Below are 19,609 nucleotides of genomic sequence, written 5' to 3' on the forward strand. Positions count from 1 at the left end.
GTAACAATCGGCCAAGATAATTGACCGACCTTTCACTCTTTCTCTTTTAATACACGTGTAATATATCTTCTGTTGCACGGCTAAGTAATGTTGTCATGATCTAGTGACATTATTTTTAATCAGCCCATCCCTGCGCTCTCTCTCTCTCTCTCTCTCTCTCTCTCTCTCTCTCTCTCTCTCTCTCTCTCTCTCTCTCAGATAACCCAGTTAACACAACAACGTTTTCATAACGTTTTAAAAACGTTGTAGAAATGGAAATGTTACCAAAACATTTTTAAAAACGTTATTACAACGTGAATCTGTATAACATTTTCTAAAAACATTTGTAAGAAATGTTAATAGAACATTTTTAAAAAACGTTATTACAACGTAAATCTGTGTGGTTTTTGTTACGTTATAATAACATTTTCTAAAACATTCCTATGAAATGTAAACAACACGTTTGAAAGAAACATTTTCTAAACATTGTTTGTTATGATGTAAGGAACATTTTTTTAAAATCATTTTCATATCCCTATGAAACTTTCTTTCTACTTTTAAAACCTAAGATTTTTAATACAACAGTTTTAAATGTTAGAAACATGAGCCTTAAACATTTTCATATAAAACAAAACAACATTATTTAAAATTTTCCAACTGTATTATCACAGAACTATACTTCACAAAATGAACGATATTAATCCACTGTATAGTCCATTGTCTTTAGATATCAAGACTTCACAGCATCCCAATGGTCACAGTTTCACAATTATCTGAACAGTTTTCACACATTTCGATTGTTATAGTTGCAACAGGTGTGTTTCACTGAATTTCTTAGCCCTAAAACAAAACAAAAATAAACATCTGATCAGTGGAGTTGAATCATTAAAATTGTTTCTCCTTTGATGCATTTAGCAAGTCCAATCAACAATTGCATGTAGTTTATATAAAAATACATATATAATGCTGGGGAAGAAATTTCAAATACCTATATGCTTGATACTCCATGAAAGTCATATCTTCGGCTGACATCAACACAATGGAACTTTAATAAGCTTCTCACTCTGGAATGGTACACTGTAGTCAAGGTCTGGGAGCAGCCCCTAGTAAATGGTAAAATATAATAACTGTATTTAAAAGTTGAAAACATCATGGTTTTGGAATTACCACAATGAGTTGCATATATTGCTAGCATATGTACACATTTATTGCCAATTAAATAACACAAGCAGTATACAGATATGATATGGCTTAGCGCAGCACATGCAGTTAAATATACATGTGCACACTACCCAAGTTATTATTCTGCACTGAAAGATAAAAAATACTTACATTTACCGAAAATATCCCCCATTCTAGATCCTTGCTCTTTGTAAAATGGCGTGGGTTTTTCAAAAATTCTGACCCACTTTGATAACAAATAGCGCGGACACTGTACAACTGGGATCGGCTGCTTTCACCCTGGCCATGGCATCCCGCTGTGACATTCAATTAACTCGCAGTAAACACATTGAAAGGGAAAACCCAATGCCCTGCACTCTAAGTATTTTCATATATTTTCCACAGTTAGATGCATGTTTAATCAAATTCATGCTCTGTCTTTTTAATACAATATACAAGTATTTGAATTAAAAAATACAAGAAACCGTATAAATATGAAAATCAATTAATCTGGGTTTTTTTTTTAAAATAATGATATTTAATAAACAGTGTTCTAAAATGTAATTATTGCTTTAACTTTTATTTTGTCCTTAACATGAATAACTGAGGTATGCCAATCTTTGGCATTTAAAAGGGAAAAAACAATTCGATTATTTAGATGTTTTAAAAACGTTCTGCAAACATTGCCGGGTAATGTTTTTATTATGCTGTCTTATAACATTTTCATTCTGTATGATAAGCAGTTTTCTGACGATAAAGAAATATACATTTGAAATACAAATACAATGAAAGCAATTTTGGTCAGGCATTTCTAATTGACAGTGTTATAAAAATCACAAATAAAACATTTTTATAACATATTTTAGAAATGTTTTTATGCTAAATAACCATAATATTTTTCATAATGTTTATACAACGTTTTCAAAACTAAACGGAAATGTTTTTAAAATGTTGTATTGATAATGTTTTCTTATAACATCCTTACAACAAAAATAGAATGTTTTTAAAACGTTCTTAAAATGTTTTTATGAAAACGTTCTTGGAAATCAACCTTACAACCAGAATAAAATGTTATTAAAACGTTTTGTGCTACCTGGGAATCTACTAATAGGTATTTTGAGGTTTCAATGCAGAAAGGCATAAGCATGATAAAGTCCCATTACAGATTGCAACAGCGATTTGATTTTAAACCTCTCTCTCTCTCTCTCTCTCTCTCTCTCTCTCTCTCTCTTATACAAATACTTTATTCATGCACTAGAATGCGGTAATATGACCAGCGGCTATATATAAATTCAAAAAAAAAAAAGGGAAACACAATTTAACTGATTTTCCTTAATATATGAACCCTTAGATATTTAATCTCCACGCTTAAAAGCAAGCAGAAAAAATCTTTTGTATGTCTGGGATCAAGAAAAACCTCAGAACTGACAGAGACCGCTCAGACGATACACACGACAGCGTGACCACAGCAAGGTGTGGAAACTTGCCACCTGTGTATATGTCTTGCAGCCGTAGAAAAGATTCTTTTGTATATCTGGGATCAAGAAAACCCTCAGATCTAACAGACAGTGCTCAGACTATATACACGACAGGGTGACCGCGGCAAGGTGTGAAAACTGACCACCTGTGTATGTGTCTTGTAGGCTCAGAATAAACATATGTAAATGGCCGGGAAATACACCGTGAAACAAAAGTGTTTGATTTTATTTTGAAAACAAAATTAGTGATAATGGCCGGGATAAAAACATCTTAAGTTTATAATTATATAACTTGGTTCAATAAAAAAAATTGATCGCTCAAAATTGAGAATCTATCTATCAATTACATAAAGTGGTTAAAATTACGTAATTTTTTTAGTATGGATTGTTCTATGTATACAATGTAACACTGTAGTATCGAGTGGATTGGCTCACCGGGATGGATTATGTAGCAATTCTATAATTTTTACATGCATTTTGTTTATGTGCTGAATTGTGTTAATCATCTAAAATAAAACAAGAAGAAACAGAAAGAAATATATATTAAAATAAATAAGCAGATAATAAGAAGAATATTCAAATCTAATTTTTGTGGTTGTAAAAAAAGAAGTTAATGTTGATAAAACTTTAGTTAGATCTTTCACATTTCTTTTAAAAAATTCCCGGCATTTGTTTTCCGATAATTTTAAACAATATCTGAACAATTTGCATGTTGCAATCTCTTTAAACCCCTGGCTGTTATTCTCAGTAATTTTCAGCAATTCTCAGTACCAACAGTTAATCTCAGTAAATCTCACTAATTATCAGAACTCGCAGCAAAAGCATCAGTAAATATCAGAACCAACAGCAATTATCAGTAACAACAGTAAAATTATCAGTTAATATCAGCAATTCTCAGCACTAACAGTACAATTTCAGTAAATATAAGAAATTATCAGTAAAAAATGGCACTTTCAGTACTTTTTAGAGCCGGTATATGCTTTGTTCCGTTTTATATACGTTATGATAAATCCTTTAAATTATTATACATGTTACTACTGATCTCATTAGTTTTTATGCCTCTGGCAAGAATCCTCTTGTATGACCTCACTAGTCCATAAAGATAAGAAAAAATGTAGTTGAACGACAACTCCCGGTCTGCATCAAACTTTTTAATTTTTTTTTTCATTTTTGCAACGTCTGTTCTTTACTATAATGTGTTTAAGGCATTATTACACATGCATTTTATCTAAAATACGGAAAGTAAGTTTGTTATGCATATTGCAAGTCTCCTGTATGTGCAAAACTATAGCTTACAATATACTTTTGTGTCTTAAAGTCTTTTAAAACACTAAAATATTAGTTTCATTCATATTTTTTGTTGTAGGATGAATGTACTTTAACTGCTGCGCAGAAGAGCGCCTAAAACATGACGTTGTTTTATCACGATTAGTATTGGCTATGATTATACGCCAATAAACCGTGACTTCATCGTCCCATTAGCATGTAAATGGATCTCAGCACATGCACGACACATCGTTTTTTGTTTTGTTTTGTTTTGTTTTTTTTGTTTTTTTTTATTTGTTTTTTTTTTTGGGGGGGGGGGGGGGGGGTGACCTACTTCTATATCTTGCTCCACAAGCAAATAAAATAGAAAAGAAAACAAAACAAAATGGTTGGTTAAGGGAAAGGGAGAGAGGCAGTTGCCTCATTTTTTTTTTATATCTTTTGATTTATTGTTCTGCATATGAAATTTCCATATATATTTTACCTTGTTTGAAAAGGAATAAGTGGTAATGTCGTTAAAATTGTGTTAATCTATACTTAATACAAAAAATTATGTGTTTTAAAAAGAGGTTAATTGAAAAGAGATGGCCTAATACTAGACCCATATATTACGATGAAAGAACGTACTGTTGACTTGGCTTCATGAAGCATTTACTGTGTTTACATTGCCAATTAAATTTTGTGCATCTGCTTACAAAAAAGAAATACTGACACTGAATTTGGTATACTGTTCTCTTACTTGTACAATTTATAAGAAAGGTTGTCTACTGAACAAACAACAAGTGGGTGTACTTTATAACATGGGGCCACATCGCTCACCTGAGCAACAATGACTTTGTATGGGCGTTCAAAGGACGTTGTGTCATACGGCCCCTCGGCAGAATAGCAAAAAAATAAATATTATAAAGTACTCGGATTTTACACTTATTTTTGCATACACTTAATCTTTGACATTGTACCGTTATGGAACACCATTTTTACCGACCATAAGAAAATTCTATGCAAGAAATTGAATTAAACCTTTGGTAGGGGTACATTGTTAACTTCCAACTCCCTGTATTTCTACCTCCTCCTTCCCAACACTTTATAAAGCGATCAAAATGTTCTAGAGCATGTAAGTACATGTTTTTCTTTAACTACTTACTACTTATTGTATTTTTAGAAAAATTATTATAATACATTGTTGTTATTGTTTTTTTATATAAAAAACAATCTTATAGATTTAAAGAATAGAATTGATCAAAATTGATATAGATTTTATATTATTCATCGTATAAAGAGGGGCCCCAGAAAGTAGTTAGAGCATAATATTCTTTATTAAGTCTCCCAAACGAAGTTTGGATACTTATTGTTTTTGTACGGTTCTTCTTCTTCTTCTTCTTCTTCTTCTTCTTCTTCTTCTTCTTCTTCTTCTTCTTCTTCTTCTTCTTCTTCTTCTTCTTCTTCTTCTCCCGCTCTGAACTTGTACAAAACTCTAGGATACGATAGGCCTGCATATCGAGATGTGCAATCTGGTTTGATTTTTCTCATTTGGGGTTGGCCAACCACTTTTCCGGGGGGTCAAAAGGTCATGGGGTCTAACATTGAACCTTATGGGGAAAATTGTAGACTCTATTGTAAATGGCTATAGATGTAACTTGAAAACGGACAAAGATAATAATGTAGGGTTTTCAGAATCATATATTGACTTTTACAGGCAATATATAGGGTTTATTTGGTCTGACCCCTGAGGTCATCCCCCCTCCCTCCGGAATTGGAAATGACCATATATCCCAGAAAGTGTTAGAATCCTGACTTCTAAGCCATTTCAATTCTTATTCCATGTGTTAAGGGGCATCAAAAAGTATGTAGTTCTGGGGCCCCGGGGTGGTCCTGACCCCGCTGAAACAGGAAGTGCACAAATAACTTCGAAACGGTTAAGAACACCACCACTAAACCATATATATTCTTGTTGCATGTGTTAAGGTGCATCAAATGGTATGTAGGTCATGGGCTCTGGGGGATGGTCCTGACCCCTTTAAACAGGAAGTGCCCGAACATTTTGAAAAAGGTCGAGATCCCCACTCCTAAGCCATATATATTTGTGTTCTTTGTGTTAAGTGGCATCAAATGGTATGTAGGTCATTGGCCCCGGGGGTAGTCCTGACCCCTTTCAAACTGGAAGTGCACAAATAACTTCAAAACGGTTAAGATCCCCACTCCTAAACCATATAAGTTCTTGTTCCTTGTGTCAAGGACGTCAAATGGTATGTAGGTCATTGGCCCCGGGGATGGTCTTGACCCCCTCAAATAGGAAGTGCCCAAATATCTTGAAAACGGTTAAGATCCCCACCCCTAAACCATATATACTCTTGTTCCTTGGGTCATGTTGGTTTACCTGATGTAAAGTAAAGGACCTCTGGGGCACATCATGAAACTTCAGAAATAAAAATAATCAAGTTCTAAATCTTTTTATCTGTAAAGTTGACCCATGAGGGTCATCCCTACTCCCAAAAATGACCTCGTTTGTTTGTGAGACTTTATAATCGCCCCGATTATAATTACATCTTGTTTTTATTTTTTGTTTTGTACAAGTATTAACCTTTAGAGAGACATTTTAAATTATCAACCTCAATTTCAGCGTCAGTCGAAGAATTATAAACAAGATACAGAGCTCACAATTCCCAAGGTTTGAGTCATAGTTTGTTCACGTGAGTTTATAACATTAAGCCTAGGATTTTTAACTTGGTATTTCCTATTCAGCATTTAAGATGTAAACCCCCAAAAAATGGTCCAAGATCTGTGTACAAACATAGAATTGTGAGCAAAGCTCTGTATCTTGCTTATAAATCTAAGCTTAACACACAAATATGGTTAGTAAATAGAAATTGTAAACAATTTAAACGAAGAAACATGCACTAAAACAAATAAAGATCACAATTTATTTTTCAAAATGAATCATATATATACCTGCATATTTCCGTCAGCGATGTTAAAATATTAAATTCTGTTTAAACTGAATAAACCCGTGAAAATGCTGAGCATCTCAACAAAACACACTGCATTAAACAACCATTACGCAAAAGATCATACAGATCTACCAACAGAGTGAATTGTATTTTGCTCTACTAATACATCAGATTTTCGCAGGTTAAGAGTCAACTGTCTGATTTACCAAAGGCTATGTTTGGTTTGATACGTAAAAATTACAAAATACAGGCAAAAGTTCCCAAGATTACAAAATAATGAAAATGAAACGAAAATCAATTTGGTTTAAATTGGCCAAGCGGTTTTAAAGAAGAAGTTCAAAATCTAAAAAAGTTTATAGACGGACGGACAGACAAAGGGCAGACACAATGTGATCAGAGAAGCTCATTTTAGCTTTCACCTCAGGTGAGCTAAAAGGCTGCGATACGTGAATCATTTGCATGTGTTTTGATACGGTAAAATAAAAGTTTTAATGTTGTTAATAAGTATAGTATGCAAACATAACTGTTAACCCTTAAAAACGTACAAGTTCTACTAAATTCAGTATAACAATGTCTTGACTTTTAAAGTGGCATGGTCACCATTTTGGTCATTTTTTTCGATTATAATGTTTACAATGCTTCAGTATGGCGTTTTTAATAGGCAACCAAAATTTGAGTGTCTTATGTTGAGTTATAAGCGAGTTACAGAGCTTACAATTCTTCGCCATGTAAACAAAGCTTTTGATTACATTGTTTACATTTTGAATGTTGAAGTGAAATTCCAGTTTTAGACCGCAACTGAATGTGTTAATCGTTATGAACTGTTTATCTATGCTTAAAATGAATAGGATAGACAAACATATTGAAAAAGATTTTTTACTAGTATATTGAACCTATGTAAACAAAAACAGGACACAAGCCATATTTACATGACGAAGAATTGTATGCCCTGTATCTTGCTTAAACCTCATCGACTGGCACCCAAATTTAATTAAATCTCAACTCAAAACTCAACAGCGAAGAAGCACAAATTAACGAATCAATATTATAACTTGAGTTTATTTTATTAAATATTATCATTTTTACATATTTATTCTTTAGATTTACATGTTTACATGTACATGTTTCAACGGGGGGGGGGGGGGGGGGGGTCGGGGGGGTTGGGGGGGGGGGTTAAAATTGAGACTTAAATGATGATTTTTTTAATTTACATATTATCCCTTTAAATTTGTAGTAACTATTTTATTCATGATAAACTTTTCGCGTATTATTGCTGTTTTGTGTGATATCTATATATTTTTTAAAATATATATGTTTTTAAGAATATTTGTATACATGGTTACACGTTAAACAACTCAGTTCAGTAGAACTCCTTTATTTAATTCGCTGGAGAAGTGTACAAATATAAATAATTTTAAAAAAAAATACAATTCGTCATATTGTTCAATTTTGGTTTTACGTTCACCCAGTAGATTGAAACTTTGATATTGTTCATTGTAAATTTTCTAGGTTGGTGTAAATACAAAATTTATAGTATGTCGTATTGAGATGTGTTTTCACCCACTCAGTTTGTTAAAACTGAGACTATCTGAATTTTGTATTCACACCCATCCAGCCAAGAACAGTTTACAGAATTATGATATGCTAACATGTACTCTTTCATGAACAATGCTGTAGTAACTATATCTTGAAAGCCGATATTTTTTTAGTGTTTTATTTGTTCCGTTAGGATAACTTCTGATGTAACTAAATATCATCAAATCGCTAAATTTTCTAGGCATAAACAATTCTACTTCATGGAATCTGTAGCAAGTTAGCAACCTAATTTTCGTACAGGATGACAATCAAATAATTTTGCTTTGATAGTTTCTAAATTGCTTTAATCACAAAAAATTGAACATAAATTTACTAACAGTATTTGTTTTTGTCATTAAATTGGCAAATTGCATTTTTAGAATAGAAATATGTAGTAGAAGATCATACAGCAGCATTGAGGTATATGGTTGACCTTCCTACCACAGTCACCTACATCATTAATTTAATTTAAACGTGTTTTATTGAACGGAATGTTCAAATTATTAAATGGATTGGATAACAGTCTTATCCTATGTAAACCCCATCAAGCATACAAAGTCAAGAAGAAATTATCTATGGTCATAAGAATATAATATTACATGTATACAGAATATCATTGATATTATGTGTATATAAGACAGGGGGTACTTGAATATTAAATAATTGTCTGATTATATACCATATATGATTGTAAGACATACTGTTGGTAGACATGTTCACTCACACCTACATTAACAAACCTATCACCTTCATTTATACTTACAGAGATACAAACATAAGAATGAGATTTTCATGATCCAGCCCATTTGAAAAGAACAGTACATAAAAGGGAACTATATATATTAAGTAAATATGCATGTATAATACTTAAATAGGTTTAAACAGTGTAAGTTAAGAAAATCAAAACGCCTGGGAACTCTAATATAAATATAAACATAGGAAACAATTTTACGATTGTATCTTAATAAAAATTCAGAACTACCATAAGGTATATAGTTCATATAAAAAGGTACACTAATGTCAATAAGTTGTTTAAAAAGTTCGTCTCTTTGTTGAGTGTATCTTGAACATCTAGGGGAAAAATCACATTTCCTTAAGATTCAGACACAGTATAAACATCAACTCTCATCAGATAAAAAATCCTTAAATAAGTAAGCTTTACTAGCTTTATTCCGTAATTGACGTAAAATAATATTTCCTATTTCTTTAACTGGAGTGTTTGTAAGCTCTATGTATATATTGTTTTTTAAGTTTTGACTTAAAGAAAGATGAAGTTGATGAAATTTTCTTTTCTGCATGAGGATTATTCCATAATTTACGTGTAGAAGGAGCAAAGCTATTGTAATAAGTATATAGTGGTAGATAGTAAAAAAGCTCATTCGACCTAAGAAAATATGATTGAATTCAATCTAACGTATCTTGTGGTGCTAAACCGTTTATAATCTTGTAGAATATAATTAGTTTTTATTTATCCCTTCGAGATTGCAAGGTTTCCAATTTAAGCTCACTATATAAAATGATTTTAGAAGAATTTACTCTGATCCCTGTCACTGTCCTGGTTGCTTCAATTTGTATATGTTTAAGCAATTCGGAGTTTCCCTCGATACAGCTGCTCCACGCAACATCACCATATTCCAATCTAGGTCTGATAAAAGACGAATTTTAACAAGTGTTTACATGTATCTATCAATTGTGTGCTTGAATAATCTGAATATATTCAACTTTTTGCATGCCTTTCCATGTATACCATTAATATAATTAGATCAACCATCCTCCGACTGTATATATAGATGCAAACCTACTTTTTTAAATTGATAACAATTGATAATTGATAATTGATTGCTGTAGAGGGTATATGTCTTTAATTTTGAGAAAATATGTTACGCCAGTTGCCTGTGTTTCTAATTTACAGGTAAAGAATGGAGTTGAAAACTCAAAATATATAAATAAATTGCATTTTTAAAAAGAACTATGACTCTGCATATGCAGAAAATTAAATGGTGCTTCAATAAATTTAATCTGACAAGTTTATGAAAAATTATTGTTAAGTCGTAAAAAAAAAAATCAAAACATGTATAAATATGTATATGCTGTGTATATATGTATAATACAATATATATAAAAAAGGATAAAAATATGACAACCATTCATTAATTGTTTTGTCAGAGAAATATCCTGACTTTTTTTAAGTTAAGCATAGGTTTATGACATTATATCCTTTTATCTTAATATAAATATATATACCCTTTACCAAATAAAACAGTATATAGGTTATATATATTCAATTATTAGAAAAATATACAACGTCAGGTGCCTGTTGAATAGAACTCTGTTGAATTGCCTGAAAAGTGACGGTAATGGGCCATACATTTATTAGATATATTTATCAGAGATTATGACAAGTTTAAATTTCAAATTCTGTTACACGAGGGAATGAAAACCAATTCTATGTCAAAGTGTTCTAGCCCTACTCGCCTGTTCCATTCAGAAGCAAACGGTCATCTTCTTAGCTTTATTTACATAGTATTGTAATAAAAAAATGGATATCATATTTTCAGTCTCAAAATTAAATGTTTAATCGGACATATCAACCTAAAAGAAATCAGCCACGTCCGCATATATATCGGACAGTATAAACTTTTTAAAACTGATACCGTGTAGAGTAAGTTCCAGTTCAGATCAAAACTCTGAGGTTGGGGTCAATTCTCAACAGGATCAATTTTCAACGTGTCGAGGTCATCAGAGTTTAGAAAACTCTTTCTCATACCGTTGAAAAATTACCCCGGGTATAAATTTCACGATTTTGGTCTCAATTTTCAATGTTGAAAAATGACCCCCCGGGTCAATATTTAACGTTGAAAAATGACCCCCGGGTCCATTTTCAACCCGGGTCAATATTCTTCGTTACACCGGCAAGAGTAAGGTATGGCGTCATTTTTGTTGCAATATCTTACTTGAAGTTAGACGTCAAACACTAGGCGTGCTGTTGAACTTGATCTTTTTAAAACATGTAAACCTACTGATGAAAAAAAACCAATGTTTATACTACCCACTCCTCCACATAGAACCCTAACCCCCATAAATCAAATCTAACCTAACTGTCAGAGTTTAGACGCTTTTACAGTTTAGTGTCTGCAGCACTTAAACGAATAGGGATCGCATTTTAAAATGTCCATTTTTGGACTGAGGACCTTCTGGGTAAACTTTTGTACTCCCTGGTATGAAGAGCGCCAATCGTTTCACTGGTCTCTCTAAAGATACACAATTTAGCTTTAAAATGACCTGGTAATATTTGCTGAGATCAAACTCAGAGAAAAGCCAAAGTGTTCAAAACTTGTACACCCATCATGCATCTGAATCATAATTACTTATGTAAGATTTACTTTTGAACCTATATTTTATTCGACTTGTTCTGTTGGGATTTGTCCTTTTAGCTATTTCACATTTCGTCTAGAAAAAAAAACTGTTGCGGTTTATTTTGGTTGTGATGTAAAGTGAAAGGGGTGAGACTATCTGTCTGCCGTCCCTGTGGGATAAGGGCCCGCGAAGAATCAGACCTCGGATTACAGAACACAAATAGGTGCAACTCATGAAAAAAATCTTGTTCTCCCTTGACCAGGCTATGGATAAAACCGAGCACTGTCTCAAAACTAAATTGAGTGTCTTAGACCAGTGGCCCAGACCAATGTCTCAAACCAACTGACCAAATCCAAGTGCCAAAGCACAAGATCTTCGTACTACATCGTGACTCTTCTCCAGGTTATTTCACCGTAACAAGGGTATCTGCGCTAGTACTTGGTCTAAACACCACAGTTTACTAACGCCTCTTGTAGCCCATGTGCTCAATCGAGGATACCAACACCTCCAAGAGCCCAATACCCAGAGAAGATGTTAACCATTGTGGTGGCAGTTACATTATCGACGGAGTTAGAGGAGTTACGTTCTCTATTGCTGGATACAGCGTTGATATCATTGTACATAAAAAGAACAGAGGTTTTTGTATAATACAAGCAGTATTGTTTACTAAGGTGTTCCGTTTCCAACGGAAGACCTTATTGTTTTCGTACTTTTTCTTATTATGGTCTTCCGTTTCCAACGGAAAACCTTATTCTTTTCGTACTGTTTCTTATTAAGGTCTTCCGTTTCCGATAAATATTTTGTTATGCATTATAGAATCAATGTTGTTGAACACTACATTATCGGTTTGAAAAAAGTTATGTCAGGCCCATGTTTGACGTAATTAGGGATTTTTATTCATTATCTTAAAATTTAAGGGGGGGGGGTGTTAATTTAAAATTGTATCGATATTTCATGGTATCATTGAAAATACAAACAAAAAATCGTACGGAAGACCTACATGTACTCGTTACTCGTAACGAGGTCGTATCTAGTTATTATTTTTTTTTCGACAAATTTTATGCACACGATTTCTCCAAAACTATCCAACCGATATCGGCTATTTTTTACAGATGATGAAACTTATTATAAACTTCATACATTTTTGATATTTTTCCTGTAGTCACTTCCGGTACCGACGTATCGGCTGTTTTGTACATTTTACGACCTATTTTGTGCAGAGTTGATCTCAGAAACTATTTAAGATATGACTCTGAGATTTTCAGGATATGTTAACAATAGCTTGAAATTGGGCCCTATTGAATTTTATGTCAAGGGCGCCATTTGTTGGAGCTCACCGAGAAACGAAATTTGGGTACGAGTTTTGTTTTTCATTTTTCCCCTCTTTTGTGTCGACAGAATATCTCCAAGGTGACTGCATAGAATTGCCTGAAATTTTCAGGGATAATAGAAATTGATCATATCTTTTAGTTTTTTTTTTGTCATAAAAAAAAAATCATTGTCGATTGTCCGTTTCCTGTCCTTGTTTCCTCGAGCTCTCAGAAACGATTAAGACTTGAGCAACCAAACTTTGTTAAATGATAGACCAGTGTCTGTAGATGTAAATAAACTATTTTGTTTTGTTTGTCGTAACTTCCGGACGTCACCGGAAGTAATTAAAAATATTTTTTACGTCTTTAATTATTTTACAAATTAGAATGAATATATTAGTATAAATCTTTACGTATGTCATTTATGCGATGTTAAATAAACGAAAAGGTTCTGCTTCCGGTGAAATCTCAATTATCTCAGGTATCTTTTTTAAACAAATGTTTTACCTGCGAGATCTCAGAAAGTGTTTGTGATCAAAATACAAAACTAATATTGATGATGGACGTTTGATAAGAAATTCGTGTGACTAGTCTCATTTTCTCAACCGTCACTTCCGGTCCTCACCGGAAGGGTTCAAACAAATCAAGTTGTTTGAAAGTTTAACTGTTTTTATTAGAATATTTTAGTAAAATTAATAAACAATAAAGTACATCTGTCTAATGTTCAAGAAATACTTACTTTAATTTTCATTAAGTATTTCCGTTTGTCCGTTTCTTGCCGTGAGACAAAAACATTGACTCCATGAGATCTAAAAAACGATGACGACATGAACAATCAAACTTTCTGGGATTCTAGCCCTATGTATGTATCTATGTTTACATTATTTGGTTTGGTTTGTCGTCACTTCCGGTCGTCACAGGAAGCACTTAAAAATATCATTTTTTTTCTTATTTTATTTATTTCACGTGAAATGAATACATCAGTATGAAATCTTGTATATGAAAACTATACTATTTTAAAGAAGCAAACTTATTCTTCTTTCGCTATATCTTAAATATCTTACGTGGCTTTCCTTTTTACGAATTTGATACCCGCGAGATTTTAGTAACTGTAAGTGGTTGAGACACAAAACTTTTCTGAATGGTAGACAATTGATTTAAAATATTTATAATGGGTTATATTATGTCAAATCTTATTTCCGGTACTCCCCGGATGGGTTCGAACAATTCACGTTCTTAACAAACTTAACAGACTTTCTGGGGTATTTTAACTAGCCTGACAATAATATACACGAAGCCAACGTACAAGAAATACCAGTTTTTATGTTCATTATTTACTTCCGTTCGTCCGCTTCCGGTACCGAGACAAAAATACTAGTTTCAACAAGATTTCAGAAATGGCGGAGAGTACTGATATTTCATCGTATCATATAAAACAAATCGGAAGGAAGACCTACTCGTTACTCGTAATTGTGCACGCGATATCTCGAAAACTATTCCGCCGATTTCGAACTTTTTTTCACAGATGATTGCCAGTGGTCATAATTCTAGAAGATTTTTTAATTTTGAAATCGTCACTTCCGGTTCCGATTTACGGCCGATTTTCTAAATTTTTACGACTTATTTTGTGCAGACATAAACTCAGAGACTATCGGAGATATGAATATGAAATTTTCAGGAAAGGCAGACCATAGTTCGAAGATGTGCAGAACGTAGTTCTTTGGCGCCAGTGGCGTTATTTCTTTGAGCTCGCCTAGGCACCAAAATTGGATACAAACTTCGAATCAAAATTTTCATACGTTTTAATCTGTATCTTTTTATCAGTTGATATTTTGTTAAGATATATATAACAAAAGTGGTAGAAAATCAAAGGGTCTTTCCAAAAATATCATGAAAAAGGGGCTGGCCCCCTTTTTTTAGGGGCCAAGACACTCGTAAAGTCTATTACAAAAAAACTTAAAAACAATCATGATTTTGTTATGCATTATAGAAGCAAAACTGATGATCGTAGCAATATATATCAGGTAAAATCATTGCCACGCCCATTTATTACGTAATTAGTGATTTTTAGGGGCCAAAGTACTTAAACTTTGAGGCAATATATCTAGAGAAGGAGACATATTTTGTTGAGTATTGAAGAAGAGAAAATGTTTACATTGATAATTCCAATCGATTCCTTTAATCATAACACTAACGCCTGTCCCCATTAAGGATATAAAGGGATGGCCCCTAAAATATTCAATCATTTGTATCTTAAAAAATGGTCAACAATTTTAGATGGGTGTAAGAATAAAAAATGTTAGTATTCTTAAGACCTTTTCGCAGAAATCGTGAAAAAGGGGCTGGCCCCTTCAATTAGGGGCCAAGCCAATCGTAAACTCTATTACAAATAACGTAAAAACGATCAAGATTTTGTAAAGCATTATAGAAGCAAATTTGTTGATCGTAACAATATTTATCAGGTAAAAATCATTGCCACGCCCATTTATTACGTAATTAGGGATTTTTAGGCGCCAAAGTAAGTAAACTTTGATGCAATATATCTAGAGAAGTAGACATATTTTGTTGAGTATTGTAGAAGAGAAAAAGTTTGCATTGATGATTCTAATCGATTCCATTTGTCAAACTACTAAGGTCTGTCCCCATTAAGGATCTAGAGGGCTGGCCCCTTAAAATATTCAATCATTTGTATCTAAAAAATGAACAACAATTTTAGATACATGTAAGAAAAAAGATTTCAGTATTTGTATCACCTTTTGAATGAAATCAAGACAAAGGGGCTGGCTCCTTAAATTAGGGGCCAAGACACTTGTAAAGACCGTTACACATACCTTAAAAACGATCAAGAGTTTGTAATGAATAAAAAAAAATAATTTCGTTGATCGTAACAATATCAGTTTGTAAAAGTCATTGCCACATCAATTTATGACGTAATTAGGAATTTTAGGGGACTAAAATCTTAAATCATTAATGTGCTGTATGTGAAAAAGCAAAACTTTTTTCTAAGCATTTGAAAGAATATTGACAATGGTATACATTATCTAAAAGGGAGTGGTTGAGGGGGAATCCAGAAATGTCATTGATATTTAAATCGTATCGTTTAAAAATTGAACGGAAGACCTACTCGTTACTCCTAACGAGATCGTATCTAGTTATTTTTTTCCCCGAATTTTGTGCACGCGATTTCTCAAAAACTATTGGACTGAATTCAATCATTTTCTCACAGGTGATGAGATGAAATCTGAATTTTATATGTTTTTGAAATTTTTGTTGTCATCACTTCCGGTACCGATTTTTTGGCCATTTTGTACATTTTTACGACCTATTTTGTGCAGAGTTGATCTCAGAAACTATCAGAGATATGACAATGAAACTTACAGGATAGGTAGTCTATAGTTTGAAGTTGTGCACTATTATGTTACTTTACACCAGTGGCGCCATTTTTTGGAGCTCGCCAGGGCACCAAAATTGGGTACGAATTTTGAATCAAATTTTTTCAAGCAATTTTAATCTGTATCTTTTTATCAGTTGATATTTTGTTGAAACATATATAACAAAAGTCGTAGAGAATTATATGTTCTTTCCAACAAAATCAAGAACAAGGGACTGGCCCCTTTATTTAGGGGCCAAGACCTTCGTAAACTTTATTGCAAATAACTTAAAAACGATAAATATTTTGTAATGCATTATAAAAGCAAAGTTGTTGATCGTTACAATATCTATCAGAAATAATCACTGCTACGCCCATTTATTACGTAATTAGGTATTTTTAGGGGCCAAATTACTTAAACATTGACTTATTTTTATAGAGAAGGAGACATATTTTGTTAAGCATTGTAGAAGAGAAATTGTATTGATTATTCTAATCGATTCCATTAATCAAAACACCATTGTCTGTCCCCAATTCTAGATAAATGTAAGAACAAAAAAATATTATTATTCATGAGACCTTTCGAATGAACTCAAGAAAAAGGGGCTGGCCCCTTTATTTAGGGGCCAAGACTCTCGTAAACTCTATTACAGAAACTTAAAAACAATACAGATTTTGTAATTCATTATAGAAGCAAAGTTATTTATCGTTACAATATCTATCAGAAAAAATCATTGTCACGCCCATTTATTACGTAATAAGGGATTTTTAAGGGGCAAAAGTACGTGAACTTTGACGCAATATATCTAGATAAGGAGACATATTTTGTTAAGCATTCTAGAAGAGAAAATATCTGCATTGATAATTCTAATCGATTCCATTAATCAAAACACCAATGTCTGTCCCCATTAAGAACCTACAGGGCTGGCCCCAAAAATATTCAATCATTTGTATCTAAAAATAAACAGCAACTCTAGATAAGTGTAAGAACAAAACATATTATTATTTGTGAGACCTTTCGAATGAACTCATGGAAAAGAGGCTGACTCCTTTATTTAGGGGACAAGACTCACGTAAACTCTATTACCGATAACGTAAAAACGATACATATTTTGTAATGCATTGTAGAAACAAAGTTATTGATTGTAGCAATATCAGTTTGTAAAACTCATTTCCAAACCAATTGATGACGTAATCAGGGATTTTAGGGGACTAAAATCTTAAATCTTTAATGTGTTGTATGTGAAAAGGCAAAACTCTTTGTTAAGCATTTTAAAGGATATTGACAATCGATACATTATCTGAAAGGGAGAGGTTGCGGGGAATTCTAAAATTTCATTGATATTTTAATCATTTCGTTTAAATATTGAACGGAAGACCTAGTCGTTACTCGTAACGTGATCGTATCGAGTTTGAAATATGGCATGGATGAAACTTAACACAAACTACATGTTTAGAGCGTTCTAGTTATATAGGTCTCTTTTAAATGTTTTTTGGGTTGATAGCGTGGTCCCATCCAGTATCAGTCTTTGAAATACTCTAGTATGTGAGTGTACTCTGCTTGTTAACATTTGTTATCTCTAAATCTAACATTACTGTAAAAAAGAATCAATAATATGCTATTTTTTGGAGATGGTTAATAGGTATTTAATGGTATAAATCAATACAAGTACGGAAGGTGGCTTTTTCAACAAAAATGCGTGCCTCGCTAATACTGATAACATTATTGTATATTTACACAAGTAAACTATAATTTCTTAAATGCTTTTGGTACGGGTCTCCGTAGTTTGTTTAATGGAGATAAGGGACCAGGCAAAAACTTTTCAAATTTCATTTAAGAGGGAGTTGCCCTTCTACAAAAATCTAAATTTAAATCATGTGCACTCCCCTTGTTTTTTTTTTCAAAATAGGAGTAAAATAGGAGTAATTGGAGAGTTTTTCCAAATATCTGGAAGTTGACCTATTGTTCGGAAATAGTTATAAACCTTTGTAAGTGGTTTTTTAATAGATTTAGCAATATTTTGTAGAACCAAAGGAGACATACTATCAGGGCCTGAAGGTCTTGTTACATCTAATACTTGGAGCTGATCCAGTACTTCTGGTTCTGTAATAATAAAATAATCAATTTAATAATTGGGAAGCCCTGGTCAATGTAGTGGGATACCTGGTTCATTATTAACAGTTGATACACTAGCAAAATGCTCGTTGAGCAGGTTAGCTAACGGACTATGATATATCGGGGTTTACCATGGATGGTACGACCCACACGTTCCTTTGAACACAACCTTGTTTACAATGTTGATTATAGCATTGTCGATATTTTCCCACTTCTCTTTAATTCCAGAGAATTTTGAACATGTTCGTATTGAATACTGTTACATGTCGTCGAATTTTATTTTCTTCTTCAAGTTTTGCAAACTTCATCTTCAAGTTTTGAAAACTCCTAAAGATTACAATGAAACCGGTAGAGTTTTGAATCGGATTTCTGTTATTTTTTATTATTTATTACTTGTGTGGATTAACTTTACTCATTTTGGATCATATATATATATATATATATATATATATATATATATATATATATATATATATATATATATAATATATATATAAAATAACAGAAACCCGACTCAAAACTCACCATAGATACATAAGTACAAACATTTCAAATGATCATTGTGAGGTCATATAACATCAAGTATATGTTGCTCTTTTAAGAGTTCATTATGATGTCATAGTATAAGCGTTTTGTAATAGTACGGGAAAAACATAAAATATATTCAAATATTCTATAATTGTACATGCAAAACATAAAATATTTTCAAACATTCATTTGTTTAATGCATTCAGTTTTGGTTTATATAATGAAATGAAATGGTTTTCTTTTGTTTCACGTTCTTTTGCGGTTGTTGTTTTATAAAATTTATAGAAAGGACACACTGTAAAGTTCGGAAAAATGTTTTTGGCACAGTTTCTGAGATGTCCGCAAACAGCCGTGCACTGGTATTTTGTTTCACGAATTTGTTGTCGGTGGACGGTCATTCGATGTCTGAGGATATACCCGGTTTGACCAATATAGTGTTCCCAACATCCAGCACATGTTATAACGTAGATTAAATTGGAACTTTCACATGTAATAGAGGAATGTATTTTAAAATTTCTGCC

At 32.7% G+C, this 19,609-nt stretch overlaps 1 long non-coding RNA gene across 1 annotated transcript; it reads right to left on the minus strand.

Moving 5' to 3' along the window:
• Positions 1-618: 618 nt before the first annotated feature.
• LOC105336389 (uncharacterized) lies at positions 619-1,586 on the minus strand. Its single transcript, XR_010711366.1, has 3 exons — positions 1,312-1,586; positions 968-1,082; positions 619-819 (listed from the first exon to the last, which is right to left on the minus strand). It is a non-coding gene; the product is annotated as an uncharacterized lncRNA (long non-coding RNA).
• Positions 1,587-19,609: the final 18,023 nt, after the last annotated feature.

This window comes from Magallana gigas, chromosome 1 (assembly GCF_963853765.1).
Source record: "Magallana gigas chromosome 1, xbMagGiga1.1, whole genome shotgun sequence".
Taxonomy (NCBI): domain Eukaryota; kingdom Metazoa; phylum Mollusca; class Bivalvia; order Ostreida; family Ostreidae; genus Magallana; species Magallana gigas.